Here is a 13063-nt window from a genome sequence, read left to right as displayed (position 1 = left end):
GTTTATAATTTTTCAATTATTAAAACTATATTTCATCAAATATATTTAATTCTCAATAAAATCTATCAAGCAAGCCAAGTTTGATTTCTCCTAACCTTGAATCCTTCCGAATGGCAGATTCTGCCAAAAATACTGTAAGTTTTTAAAATATTATTTAAGAGGCTTAAGATACTGTAAGTCCTTAGAGCAGTTTAAGAGGCTTACTGTAAACTCTCTAAAACTGCAGAGCAATTTAAGCAGTGAGAGCACCCCCCAGGTCCACACCCCTGCCTGGAGTAAAGCGGCACAAACCTCCTGATTTTAAAAGAGCTACAGACTTTCCCTGCACCGGGAATCTGTCCCTAAACCTTGAGAAGCCTTAAGCCTCTTTGGGCCTTGTGTGCACAAGGTTTCAGACACACCAGCAAGCCCTTGTCAAAACAGTTTGAGCCGACGTTTCTGGTTCAACATCTCCAGTCCAAACACAACGGACATCAACAAGGTTTTACAAGTGTTCAAACTACCTCAGTAGCTTAATGTCCACAGTGCTGAGCCTGGCACAGCCCAAAGGGTCTCTCTTTGAGAAAAAAGAGGCACTAGAGGTTGCAGAGAGGTTTGGGGTGTGTGGGGTATGTCTGAAACATGAGACTTGCTGTGTTCAATATGCTGTGTTTTAGATCAAATGACTTCCTGCAGCCCGACTCTCCCATTAAGGGCACCAAGTGACAGAAGATTAGCTCAGCTTGGAAGCAGCTTCTCCAAGAAATTCTGGCATCCTCCCATCCCCTCAGTACCATTCTCCACGCTGGCATGCAAACACATCACGCTGTGTGTTCTCAGCTCTCAGCACACTCTGCTTTGGTGTGGAGCTACTCCTGAACTTGCATGTCCAGAGGGGTTTTGCTCAGCTCCCCGTATGCAGCTCCCAGAGGAGATATTCAGCCCATCCTGCACACAGTTAATGGCATTAGTAGATGTCTGCAAAGCCATAATGGAATTTAGGGTGCCCATCACACGTTTCCTCCTTGAGCTTTGATCTGACAGCTGCACCTTCACAGAGGCCAAATTCGACTCAGTTTTGTTGATGTTCAGTCTGAGATGTAGACATGGATTTAGGCTTTGTCACTGCAATTCATCTCAGTACCTGAATGGGAATTTAGACCCTGGAAAAGCACTGAGTTGGTTCCCTGAGTCTTACCTGGATGTGAAATACATTAATGAAGACAGCTAAGACCCAGTACCTAAAAAAGCCTCAATCCACATGGAGCTCCCAGGCTTTCCAGTCCTTGAGTCAAACTGCCTTTATTGCAGGAAGTGGATTGTGAGAGGACAATTAGCCAGGGTTAAGTCATCCCTGTATGCCAGAGCTGAGTGAAGGAAACCTTTCCTGCTCTTCTGGAGAAAACCATAACTGGAGCCAGCCAAGAGCTCCACTTGGCACATGCCCAGACACCAGATGCCAATTCAATTTCAGCCAAGACCTACAGCCGTTGGAATGACAAATCTTTCCTTAACACTCTTATTAAATCCTAATCTCAATCTTATTCATCATTATTAAGACTTGAAATTGGGCTGAATATTTTAATGAGGTGAAATGGAAGACAAAGAGGTGTTGGGAGTATGTGAACTGGGGGGGGTAGAGGAAGATTTAAAGAGACAACTTGAATTCCCTTCATGAGTTGATGAGTAATCTATCCAGATTCAGGGACTGATAGAGGCAAAAGACTTTCAGAAGTAACTAAAAAGGGGAAAAAAACGAGAGAGAGAAAGGAATTACCTGTTAGAATCCAGACTTGTAATACTAGTCTTTCAAAGACTTCTTAGTAAAGTAGCAGGGACATGGGGAGGAGGGTTTGCAGAACAGAGACTGAGGACAGAGAGAGAAAAGATGAATTGAGAGATTAAATGTACCAGGGTGGTTTAAGGGCTATTGAAATATGACTTCCCCAAGGTGTGTGTTTGGCCCAGGTTAGATGTGATGATAAGGAATGGTTGGTATCAGCTGGGTCCTTGGCAGCAAACTCCTGTTGGCTGCCTCACACCACAGGCAAGTGTGAAATGTTTTTAAAAGTCACACTAATGACATCACTCCTGCTTTACCTGTAATTTCAATGGGAGACTCAGCACCTACACTGAGTACCTTCACCACTAGGATTTGTTGTATCAAAAATATTCTGGTTGTGCAATCATTGGAACAAGGCAGGAGTTTAGTCTCAGCTGCTTAACCATGGAACCAGGTCTTGAAACTGACTTTGTCCATGGGGGGCAGGTTATGGCCTCAGCTTCACCAGCCTCCTGTGACTCTAAGCATCAATCCAGTGCCAATCCCAGCTCCAGACAGTTTTGCTGATGTAAGGGAGATCACAATCTGCCTCATGAGGAATAGATGTTTTTCTGCATTTAAAAATAAATATTCAGATTTGGAACATTTCATGGAGCAGGGTGACCCATACCATCTGTTCCTTCTGACAGTTCTTGGGAAGCCTGCAGATCTGCTTTTCAAATCACGTTACATATATAGAATACTTTTTTCTTATTGTTCCCCCTTCTTTTTTTCAGATGGGACCAAGTCAGAGGAATGATCCCTGCTCCCTTCTCACAGTTCCTGCCTACCCAAAGTAATTCACCCAGCTCATTGAAGATTTGTGCATATCCACAATCTGTATCCCAAAATGCTAAAATAATCTATTTAACCTTTACACCACCTAATGCATACATTAGAACAAGGACCTATGTATGAACATAAAAATGTGAGAAATTGAAACTCACTGACATAAAATCAAAGAGCTTGGCTATAAAAGGTGTCACTTTTATGTGATTATCTTGCCAATATCTCCACATTGCGAAACTAAATCAAAGTGCAATTTTTCCCACATGTATTGGATTTAATGGAGTCCGTTAATGGCAGCGATTCCTTATAGATCTCCATGTAATGGAAGAGTGGTTCCTGTGCCATAACCCTGGGGAAGCTGAGCCCCCCCACACGCACACAGGGCCATTTATCTTGTGAGCTTGACCTTATGTGACTGCTGTGTCAGGCTACACCGAGCACTGCCTGTGCTGAGCCAATCCCTCAAGAAGATGGAAAGGCGCTTCAGGGAACCCGCTGCTGCCAGAAACTGGAGCAAACCATGGCAAAAACTGCATTCCCCAGCTTCCTCCACTCACTGAGAGAGACGCCACATGCTGCTGAGTTCAGGAGTTGTGTTCGTGCAGTCCCACAGCAGCTGGAGAGTCGGTTCCCAAATTTTTGCCACAGGGCCTCAAGCAGGGACACTGTTCTCTCTTTTGTCCAGCAGAATGGCTTCACTTCTCTGTAGAACTAAGATTATCTTGCTAATAAAAAGCCCACACAAATTCTTTAATACATAGATGTCAAAAAGTGGAGGTGAATGTCTACTTCTCAGTTTTACAGCTAAGGAAAATGAATTTAGTTGATTTCCTCATGTTTGCACAGCAAACAAATTGCAGGCTTGGGGCAGAATACAAACAGCTGTATCCTGCATTTCTTCAATCCTACATATCCTACAATTCTAGGATTACACCATGCCCATGGCTGTCTCCATGTTCCTTCAGCTCTTCTTTACTACGGTCACAGACGTATCCTTGGAGAAAGCAGAAAACACAAAGTGGAAAATGTAGAGATCTCTCTGAACAGGGGATTTCCATAATCTGAGAAAGCCATGATCAGAGCTGCTCCAAGATCTCATTGATGTCCTGCATGCCAGAGAGTCCCTTGGACCCCCAAAACTTGGTATCCCCAGGTGTCCTACTGGAGGATGTCACATCCATGCCCTGGATGTGGGAGCAGAGCTTACAGAGAGATGCTGCTTTCACCCCATGACAAAGCAAACACAGATTTTTCAGGGTCACTTTCTCCTGTCCATGGTCCTTACTGCTCTCTGAAGAAAATCCTCAACCTGAAGCCAGCTGAAATCAATGCAGTGGCAGCCCAGATTAATTTCACATCCACACGCGCTTTTTTAAAATTATATTACTAGGAAGATTTTACTCACTGTTGTTTTAAATCCCCTGGAAACATGAAAATGTCATTTTCCCTGTGTCTATTCATCTCCATTAACCACGTGCTGATTTTTTATTCTTTTCTGGTGTTGTTAGAAACTCCAAGCCAATGCAACTCCCTTTTACTGCACTTTGATACCAACCAGAATTGTGATTTCTCTGACCTGTATGTGCCAGTGTCAAGGACTATAAGTGTATTTATCAGTCAGGAGTGGGGTCACTGTTATTACTTTATCAGCATTCCCAGTCAAATTAAGTTGATTGTTTTCTTTGGGGTTTTTAAGCATTGGATGGATTATTTTATTTTAGCTGAAACAAGTAACATCTGCTGTCTACAGTAATGTTGCTTAAAACCATTTGTATCAGGGGGAGTAGATGGGAAGGGGATAAGAAACAAATCAAAGCTGTGTATCTTTTAATCAAGTAAGATAGTGATTTTTGAGGAAAAAAGTAAAGTCTGGAAGTGTATAAGTAGCAGTTTTAAAATTGAGCATTCCTAAACAACAGTTTCATGGCAAATTCAAGATTTTTTGCTCATTCCTTCTCTGCATCACAAATCATAACTTTTGGTTTACAATCAAAACAAAAATCTCAGAAAGTCTCCATACACAGAAATTCCTCTCTCAGACGTTGACAAGAGATTCATTCCCAGAAGCCAATGTTTGGGTAATTATTTTGGATTAAAACACTTCCAACAACAACTTAAAGAACAGAGCAGCTTCAGCCTGGGTTTCTCACCAGACTGTCACACATTGCCTGACCCAGGGCTGCTGACTCAGCAGGAGAGGCTTTCTCTCCACAAAGGTTCACATGAGCTGCAAAAATAGACTGGTTGGGTCTCTGAAAGCTGCAGTGCTTTTGGCAGGTTCATTTTTGATCTTTAACGAATTGATTAGTCATTTTTAATCAAGCACTGTGTTCCGGGTCATCTATCATTACCTCCTATTACTGAATAAAAAAATGCCAGTGTGTTACTTCTGTAGGCACCCAGAGTTTGCTGTGGGAGGAAAAGCCTGGGAGCTGCATTTGGGGTTTGTCCAGAAATAGGATTCTCTGCTGCAGCATAGTTTGTCCTCCTCAAGAGATCTTCTATGCCACTCCAACCCTACAGTTCTCCCTGTGGTCTCTGGCACTTGGGAGTGCAGGAAATCTCATCATTTTGGTAATGTTAGTACGATTCCAAGCCTAAATTCCCGCAGCATCCCTCAGATCATCCAATCACCTCATGGGAAAATCAAGTGCAAAAACTTCATCTGTCCCACTTTTCCAGAACAAGCCCACTTCCATCCTCCCACTGCACCCCACATTTCCCTGCAGAACAGAGGAACAGCAGCTATAGCCCAAAGGAGCAACAAAGGAAATGCAAATTTTTTTCTGCATTTAGACTATTAAAACCTGAAAGAATATATTATTTTTTCCACATCCCCTGAGGCCTTTTCAGTGGAAGTGTGCAGAGGAGGTTCAAGGACTCCTCCCACAGAAGATTTGTGGATGATGTCCCAGGGCAGTGAAGACAAAGAGTAAGGGTTTGCACACAGGCAATCCAGAGAATTTTGTGGGAGAAGTGGCCCCTCAGCACAGGGAATGGAGTTTATCTACATCCTGAAAGGCATCATGTAACTTTATGGAGTCATAAAAGGGACTATTATACTAATAAGAGTTAATAATTTTTAAAGATTCATGACCTCTGTGGTCTTTTTGGCTCAGCTTCAGCCTGGGCAATATTTTCCTCTCTGTGTGTGAGTGGAGTTGGCAAAAACCATGAAACAAAAAGGGCCAAATCCTCTCTGCTGTAACTCAGCCTGACTCCTTTAAGCTCTGCCTGTGAGTACTGAGAGCTGCATCTAGCCAATGGACTCCTGTGGTATTCTGCAGACTTGAAGAAATGTAAAACTCTGACATGATTTACTCTACCCTGGGATCTCAGGCTGCTTTGTCCTACTTTTTGTCCTCTGCAGTGTCTTTTGAGCCACCCTTGGGTGTAACTGGGCTTCTGAGCTATCTGCTATAATCATATTAAGGAAACAAATAACTGCACGCATGGGCTGGTTTGGTGGCACTGGGAAACAGATGTGATTTATCTGAAGTACCAGAGCCCTCATGTGTTCTCCTGAGAGCAAACCAGAGCAAAAGGGATGTAAAGACCATCTATGGTGCCTCCATTCCTGGAGAATGAGCTGCCCTCATCCTTCTTGCTCTCAGTTTCTGGGCTGAAAAGAATGCATTGGGCATTAGGTTTTCTGTTCTAGGAGAGACATTTGCACATGGGTGAATCTCAGACAAGGGAGGTGAGGCATTTTAAGCAAGAACCATTCTTGGCACACTTTGCTCTCATTCTCATGCAGGAGGTGTTAGTTTCTCTCTTTCATCATCTTCTTTATGCACATTCTGGTGTTTGTGTAGAATATTCAAATGTACAGATGCATACACATAGACACACACTTAAATATAAGTATACTTCCGTATATATGAAAGCAACACTGAAGAGCTGTTTGTTCAAAGCACAGACCTGAGAGGACTGAATCTGTTCCAATGCCCAGACAGCAGCTGGACACCCCTGGTGTAACTCCCTAAACATGCTAATATGAGAACAGAATCAGACCTCATGCTTCTCTGAGAAAACCCTCTGGCAGAATATTGGTGTCAGCGCCTTGTGCTGGTACAACCTAATCAGCATCACCTCTTAGCATGAAGAATCAGGACTCAAAATAGTCCGCTCCAGGGTCTTTTGATTGCAAAGTGCTTCAGGAGAGAGGAACTGTGTGCAAAAGCCTAATAAAATGAAGATCCGCACTGCATTTGCATTTTCCAATGAGTTTACCTGCATTTTACATCTGCTAAGTACTGTCGCAGCAATTTCCAGAGGGGTTTTTTCCTTCCCTCTGCTGGGATGGAGAGGTGCTGAGTGCTGCACCTTGAAGCAGATCTGCCTCCTCTCCCAGGGAAGGGGCTGCTGGAGCTGGGGAGAGAAGGAGAAAACCAGGGTTCCCTGGTTTGAGGATAAAGAAGAACAAAGAGGACAAAGCAAATATTAGCCTGGATTTCAGCAGCTAGAAGTTAAATTGGAAAATGAAAGAGGAAAAATTAAATACAGTAGAAGTTACTGTGCCTGAATTAAGCAGTGCCGAAGCTGCATCTCTGTGTCCCCATCCTTTCTCTCACTCTCTCTGTGGCCTGTACAACCAATTCAGTGTATCAGTATTTTTGGCACAAATCACAGTGTCCTGTGATTCTTGATTAAAATTATAATAATGGGTTTCAGAAAGCCGACAAATAGTTCTGGGAATTGTAATAAGGGTTTGAGACAGACATGTTGTTTATATGCTTAGTATTTGTTGCATATGAAACAAAGTTTAGCAGAATAGCTGGTGTGAAAATTGCAAAATACACAATTAAAAGCAAACTAGCAGAAAAAACCCCTCTTTTCCCCTTGAGAGACAGTCATGATGATATTGTCATCCCCACCCTGTGAGCAGGGAGTAAAGCAGATGCAGATGGCCCGTTCTGTTGTGATGATATTCCATTGCATTTGCCTTGTCTGAATTTCCACTCCTACAATCTTCTCTTAATTTACCATGAGAAAAATATACATTTGATCCTTTTTCCTTCATGTTCTACTCATCTCTCTTTATGATTATCCTTGTTTGAATCATCCAGCCATGCAAAAGCTCCATCGAGTCATGCAGTTCCCATTACAAACCAAGTAGAATTGTTCCCAACGATAGCATCTCTTTCCAGTGATTTTTTTCTCTTTCCAAGAGTCTTAGTTTCTATTCAGTCACATGACAAGATTTCTACTTCCTCCCTAGTGAAATTATTTTATAGTTTTAATAGCTGTCTGTAAATTGTGGCCAAAATCTGCCAAGGTCCACCTGCCTCAGAGCTGCCTCCAAGTATTTGCTGATGTGCATGACCTTGGAAAGCTTCTCCGATTGTCAGTATGGAGTGCATGGACACAGGATGGAAATAGGGGCCCTCAGAGATGATGCAAGGAAATAAATGATTTTGTAAAAAGCCTGCGTGAGTTTTCTTTCCTTTGTTCATGGTTATGACAGATAGACTCAAACCCACAGAAGGGACTGCTGCGGCTTGCAGGACTTCGTGCCTGAGCGAGCAGGAGGAATTGAGATTGTGCTTGGGCCCAAAGTGAGATTTCTGCAGAGCAACCTGCCAGGCTGAGATAGGGCTGAGGGTGGAACTGAGGGTGGCACTGAGCCCCAGCACTGGGGCTCAGCGAGACCCTGCAGTCACTGGGCACACACAGCTCTGCTTCCACGAAGATGTTCTGCAAACCTGAGAGCTGCAGCTTTTCTCTCTTCTGAAGAGCGGCGGGGAGAGGGAAAAAAATGAAGATAATAATGAATAAGCCCCATACATCTTCCTCCTGGCTGTATTTTCCAAGGCTGCATCTCAATGTCTCCCTGGCTGCTGTCACATCCTGCTCTGAGAGCGCTAGGCACAGCCACCCCACTCTTTCCAGCCAGCGCAGGCTGCATGTTGATCGTGTTCCTCTCCTTTGTTAACACAATTGCCTTCACCTTTACATAAATCAGATTTAGAGAACACATTGCGTCTCAACAGCCTTGGGACACCTCGAGGCCTCTCAGTTCAATGGAGCTCATTATGGAAATCAGCTAAATGCTGAGCAGAGAGATAAGTGCGAACTGTTTACCAGCCCCTCACCAGATATACAGCAATTGCTAATGGGAGCTCATTTGCAGCCTTCCTCTGTCATGCAACCCTCCTTATCTGCTCCTCCGACTCATCTACAGGGAGAGGTGTGGGTTTGCAGCAGAGATCTTCCTGTGAAGCTCCTCTTGGACGGGCAGGGTGGGGAGGAGAGGAGAGGAGGGGATGGCGTAACGCAGGAAGGACCAAAGTGAGCCAAAATCCAAACGCTCAGCTCCAAGCATTCCTGAAGATTGTTGATATTCTCAGCTCCATGGACAATGCCCAGCTTAACTAGAGATCATTGCTCCCAGGAGGAGGAAATGCTCCCATCTCCAGGCTTTGCAGAGGGCATTCATCTCTCCCGAGGATGCAGGCACAGCTGGTAAGAAAGTGAAAATTAGAGCTTTCAGGAGGTTTGAGGGAAGGAGCAGCAGCTCTGAGCTGTGAGGGCACAGGGAGCTGTTACCCAAGGTGGCAGAGCACCAGGCTAAATGGAAAAGTAGATGTAAAATGTTCTCAGTTGTGGCCATAGGGAATTCTTTCCTGGAGACATTTTTCAGCCTGGTTCATCCAGAGCTGTGCACAGGCAATCACAAGGAAGAAAGGGATGAAGACAGCCCTGAAGATACCTTCTGTGAGTGCAAGGAGGTCCTTGGATCAGCAGCTCCACCAGAAAGACTGGGTATACCTGTACAACACACACGAATGACAGCCAGATCTAGAACTGGCTTTTGTTTTTTCCCAACAGCGTTTTTCCTTAGGACGGTGAAACTTTACAAGCTGGGAAATGGGTTTGACTTGTTCCTCAATTCCGTATTTTTTAAGTTTGAGGGTTGTCAAAACATTTTGTTCTGACATTTTCTCTGAAAAATGCCAATTTTCCAGTTCAATAGGACTTTCCATTTTTAAATTAATGTAGAATTATTAATTTCATGACTTCAAAATAAACAAAGAACTGTGCTTTTAGCTATTTAATTACCGAGGGGAGGGAGCTGTTCAAATACCAGATGAAAACCCTTTTCAATTTTCCAATGTGAAATATTTCTTCTGATTATAGGTTTGCAAAGGTTTCAAAGAGGTCAGCTTCTTGTCTCAATTCAAGAGAGGGAAGCATTTCAAGCTCTCCACAATATTTTTGAAGGAGGAAAGCCACTTTCAGCTCTAATAGACTCCTTTTATGGAACTGGCTCCATTCAGAGGTTCTCATTAACTGCTGTCAATGGCTGTAATTTTTGTCTGTCCAACATGAAGAAGACAGAAGGAGTGTGATATCTGTCCCTGACATCCCACCTACTGCTGCAGGAGTGCAGGAAAGGTGCCTATTTTCCCAAGAATAACCTCTCTCATTAGAATGCAAACAGACTTTCCAAAGTAAGATCATTTTTCTTCCTGTTGTCTCAAATTCCAATACTCTGCCCTTTTCAAATGATTTGCAAGAGAATAGTTTAGTTCTAGGTTTACACCATTTTTTTTAGTAATTTTTTTTTAATATCTTGTAGGTTGGACTGCATTTCCTCCTCAGTTCAGAAAACCAAAGCAGAGCTTTTAGCTGCCACTGCTAACTCCAGCATTTTGCAATGGAATGTTACTTAAAATTCAGGACGAATTGTCTCCTCTCTGCCTCAGTTATTTCATGCAAGCAGAGAAGGAGAGAATGGAGAGTGAGATTGGTTTTGAGTTTTGTGCATGTTCTCTAGGTGGGTGAGCTGGACATCCTTGTGTTTCACTAGCAATTTTGTCTTTACATTCAGAGATGATTTTCAGTTGCAAGAGCTGCAAGAGTGATTTATAGACCAAACGCAGAAGGACAGACATCGTAACACCAAAATTCCAACACCTCTGAGATGGAACACACCAGTTATTGACCAAAATACAGCAATGTTTTGCAAGGGTGAACATGGGGATTACTGAGGAGTCCTGAGTTTAATTTGAGATTGAAAGAGAATTTAAACAGGTGAAAACAAAATTGCCTGCGTTTAAACTTTACAGAGAGGCTGGACCACTACTGCTGGTCCACAGAGATGTTTGTGAGGATCCTTGGTGCTCAGCCCATGCTTGGCTCATCCTGACAGCAGGAATGGGAATTCTGGCTGGAAATTAATCCATCAGAAAACTCCACTTGGGTGGAAGCACTTCACCCACTGCAAACAATTCATATTGTTTAAGGCAAGACATCATTAACAGCCCTGGCAGCTGGTCTTTCTCACGCTGCATTCCAGGAACGAACTAATTCATTTTTACTGAAAGTTAATTTGTATTTAAAACGTCTTTTATTACTTTTAATACATCTTAAGTCAGTAGTACTTCTGCTATTTACCATTACTTAGATATGTTTTCCAGCACAAAGTAAATTTGGGGAGAAACTACTCAGCAGAACTTAAGGTAACTCCAGCCACTGATTAGTTGGAGCTTCTGCTTCCAAGGAAATTTAGTGGCTGAGATTTTAACATCAGGCACTTCGGGGGCAAGAAGGAGGCAGAATAAAGATGTACAACTGGATATTTCGACTCTTACATTTCTACCGATCTGCTGAGCTCTAAAGAATCCCTAAAAAAATGTACAACTAAATAAACCTCACCTGAATAACCAGGTGCTGTTGCCAGATGCTCTGAAGCCTCCTCCCCCCCACCACCTCAGGATTTGTACCCAAAGCTCATCAAAGCTGCTCTTCCCAGCCCAGGAGTTTCCATCAGCATTAACAGTGCTAAAATCTCCAGCACAGGTAGGGCTTGGGTCTAAACTTGCATCAGGTTGAAATAAAAAATAAGGAAACTTCTGGAGGAATCAACCTCTCAGAATTGTTTTGCACTAGACAGGAGGGCCAATAGAATTAACTATAGATTTCTTCCAAGACTGATGCTCTAATTTCTCCAGGGTTTCGTGGTGACCTTTGGTGCATTTCATGATCTGGTCCTTTAGAAAGCTCTATATTACATCTCAGTCATTGTACAAATAACATCTTGGGATTATAGCCTGCCGTTAATAAATGTGGTTAATCATCAATAAGAGAGTTTCAGCTATTATACACTGACGATATAATTTTATACCTCGCCAATCCAGAGAAATCGGTTCCATTCCTTTTAGATTTGCTGGATAGATTTGGGGCCTTTCAAGGTTAATGTCACTGAATCACCTGCTAATTTAAAAGAATCATTTGAGTACCTGGCGAGAACATGTCCTTTTGGTATTTCTAAGTTAGGTTCTAAATACTTCCTTGGCTTTATCTGATCTGCTGGGTTTAGAAGACAGACTGATACAGTTGTTGCTGCACCAAAGCAAATACCCAGTGACCTTGAGAAGTGGTCATTTTATGCACAAGCTGCATAGGATGCATTAACACCACTAAAGTTGTCAGTCTCAGACAGTTAGATCTTCACTCATTAAACTCCATTTCAGCGCCAAGTCAGCTGAAAGAAATACAATTAGGAGTCGATGAATGGTCTTGTTTGTGGGAGAAGGAATGTCTGTGCAGAAGTTCAGCTCCAGGACTTTTATCTGAGTGCAGGGAACAGGCTGGCTGTGGGAGCTGGGGGTGTCTTCACCTGCCTTCCTCTTCACTCTCACTCTGACTGAGTGTGGACAGAAAAACGTCCCTGAGGGAGGAAGAACTCACAGAAGATACACCAGAAAATCTGGGTTTGTCATCTCCTGCCATTTGGAAGTCATAGCACAGAGGAATCTCCCCCATCCCAATCCATCCCTGGCACATTTTGCAAGCACATCCAGAGGGACAAAGCTTGCTGAGGGTGGGTGAGCCATGAGTTTGTTGGCTTTGCACAGCCCCTTTGTGATCAGCTGAGAGGGATAAATGAGCTGCAAACTCCATGGCCCACCAAACAGCACATGTCCTTGCTCTTGGGAGAGGCTGCAGGTAAGAGGAGATGAGCTCAGTCCAACCCTCCCAATAGACTCAGAGTAGTGCCCACACTGAAGATGTGGCTACTGTGCCGCACAAATTTTGCCCTAGGGCAGTGACATCTCTTAGACCAGGACTAAAAGTCACTTTTGCCTTATCCTAAATTTTCCATTCTAGAAAATCTATTCGTTTTCTATCAGTGTCAGATAGCTACAAATATAAAGCGTAATAGATACAATGAGACAAAATGTATAATAAGACAATTCTCTCTAAACTTTTTGGGAAGACACATGTTCATTCATGCACCAGTGGTGGCAATGGATTAAAATTTTTGTATTTAAAAAAACCCAACGTTTAAAACAAATAAATTGCAGAATGTTGTATCAACTTTCTGCAAAGTTGTGTGCGATTTTTAGAATAACCCAAAACAGCTTCTGTGACCTAAACCTGCACATTGGAAGTACCAGACTTCTAGGAAAGCAGCTCATACCTTACCACCAGGCACAGCAATATGCAAGAGAATAAGAAATCTCT

This window comes from Corvus moneduloides, chromosome 21, assembly GCF_009650955.1.
Source record: "Corvus moneduloides isolate bCorMon1 chromosome 21, bCorMon1.pri, whole genome shotgun sequence".
Lineage (NCBI taxonomy): Eukaryota > Metazoa > Chordata > Aves > Passeriformes > Corvidae > Corvus > Corvus moneduloides.
Note: the sequence above shows the minus strand (reverse complement) of the source record.